Below are 2,363 nucleotides of genomic sequence, written 5' to 3'. Positions count from 1 at the left end.
AAGAAATGGGGAAAGGATTCCCTATTTAATAAATGGTGCTGGGAAAATTGGCTAGCCATAAGTAGAAAGCTGAAACTGGATCCTTTCCTTACTCCTTATAAGACATGACTTCTTAATTGATTTATGGATTATTTAAAAGTATATATCTTTATTTCAACATACATCAGCTTGTGAGTGGTACTGTCAAATTTTTGAATTAATTTTACTGTGGCAAGATAGTGTAATAATTATTTCAATCTTTTGTGATCTGGTGAGACTTGATTTGTAGCATAGTGTTTTAGTTTGTTTTGTGCTGTCATAACAGAATACTTGAGACTGCATAATTTATATTAAATAACAATTTGTTGGCTCACAAATCTGGAGACTGAGGAGTTCAAGATTCCTGAGGAGGCACCATCTGGCAAAAACCTTCTTACTAAATCATCCCATGGTGGAGGACAAGAAGAGGGCAAGAAAGAGAAAGAGGGAATCAAACTTATCCCTTTATAAAGAAACCTCAGTAACTGACCCACACAGGAAATAACAATATTAATCTGTTAATAAAGTTAGAGACTTAGTGACCTAATCAACTCTTAAGTGTCCCACTCTTATCACTGCTGCAGTGGTGATTAACTTTCCAACACATGCTTTATGGGGGACACATTCAAACCATAGAACCCAAAATGGCTTCAGAGCCATTTTGAAGATCAATGTTGAACTATATATATGTAGTTATAAATAGTGTAAATACATGTGATCACCTCATGTGGGACAAGTGTATCAGTCTGGGATCTCCAGAAAAACAGAACAAATGATTTATTATAAAAATTGGCTCAGGAGATTGTGTGATTACGGTAATTCAGCCAAAATTCAGTGACTTAGTAACAGGGGTTTCCATATCCAAAAAGGTGGACATAGGAGAGGAGAATGAAAATTTGTCTTTTATCCATCTTTTTGTACTAACAGGGGAGTCAACAGATTGAATAATGCCACCCACATTGATGAGGTTGATTTTTACTCAGTCTTCTCGTTCAAACATTATTATCTTCAAGAAACACCCTCACTGACATATCCAGAAATAATGTTTTACATCCCTTAGCCTAGTCAAGTAGACACAAAAAGTAAACGATAACAACTCCATGTCTTGTAAACTCGGCACCTATACAAATCTCCTTAAACCATACTTGATCTCCAAATAAAGATAATAAATAGTATGGTAATAATTTCATGTAATATGATACAACTATTCTGTGTACAACTAAAATTGCGCTAATCCCTACCAAGAAAGAGGAAGTAAAGTCCTTGAGTAATGTTCACAATTATAATATCCCATAACTTACATACTATGATGTAAAATTAGCAATACTTATTTAGGGATAATAAAGTCAATAAATCTTATGTTATATGATAAGGAAATAAGATAGGAGTGTAAACAAAGATACTTGCTTAATATATGTATACATACACACATGAGGGTGTACAACATAGGAACAAAACACTCATGACAATTACAGTGTTCATTTCTGTAACTGGTCACATGGTTGTTACTAGAATTTATAACCACCTTCTTCTTCTATCCATTCTGTATTCCCTTTGCCTTTAGCAGGAAGCTCAGCTGGTCATGATTTCTTACTTGATGTAGTTACACAAACTTTTATACCTGAAGGATCATGGCTGTTTGTTGTCCTGCCTGGATTAGGTTATAGTTTTCTATAGGCCTTAATTACTAGGGACGGTAACACTAAGAGACGCCCTAGGCAACCTCCTAAATTTCACACATACTTTCTTTACTTCCATTGTAGAATAGTAGTTCAACTTTCCCTTAGTATTGAAAATTAATAATCCCAGCGAACACTATAACTGCCTTCTTGGTCTATAGACTCAGAGCATGAGAAGCCCAAAGTAGCCAAGTGGCTGTCTTAACTTAGAATTAATGGAATCATTGTGTCTACTGGTAGAAACATTCCTTCCTCTGGGACTAAGACTTCTTAGGCTGGCAGAGCATAAAGTCACAGGAATAAGAAAAAAAAAAAAATTTGTTAGTGAGTCAGTAGGGTATATGGTGAATGGTGACACTCCCATTTCCTCCCGTTTATTTCAGGACCTGTGAATCCTGGCTATTGGAGAACCAGTATCACATACTGGGCACTGATTGATAGCATACACAGACTTATGGAGAATCCTAGTTCACAATGTATTGCAACCTAGTTGATGCTATAAATGAGTCTTCACAAAGCCATTCCACCATTCTATTAATCCATCTGCTTTGGGACAGGGAGGTGGGGAAACAGGGCAATAACAGTGAATCCTGAGTATGTGCCCATTGCCCCCATTTCTTTGACTATGAAGCAATATCCTTCCTTTACATTAAACCAAGGTAGATT

The sequence above is a fragment of the Mandrillus leucophaeus genome, unplaced genomic scaffold (assembly GCF_000951045.1).
Source record: "Mandrillus leucophaeus isolate KB7577 unplaced genomic scaffold, Mleu.le_1.0 Scaffold788, whole genome shotgun sequence".
Lineage (NCBI taxonomy): Eukaryota > Metazoa > Chordata > Mammalia > Primates > Cercopithecidae > Mandrillus > Mandrillus leucophaeus.
The sequence above is the reverse complement of the archived record's forward strand: the minus strand, read 5'-3'. Positions refer to the sequence as shown.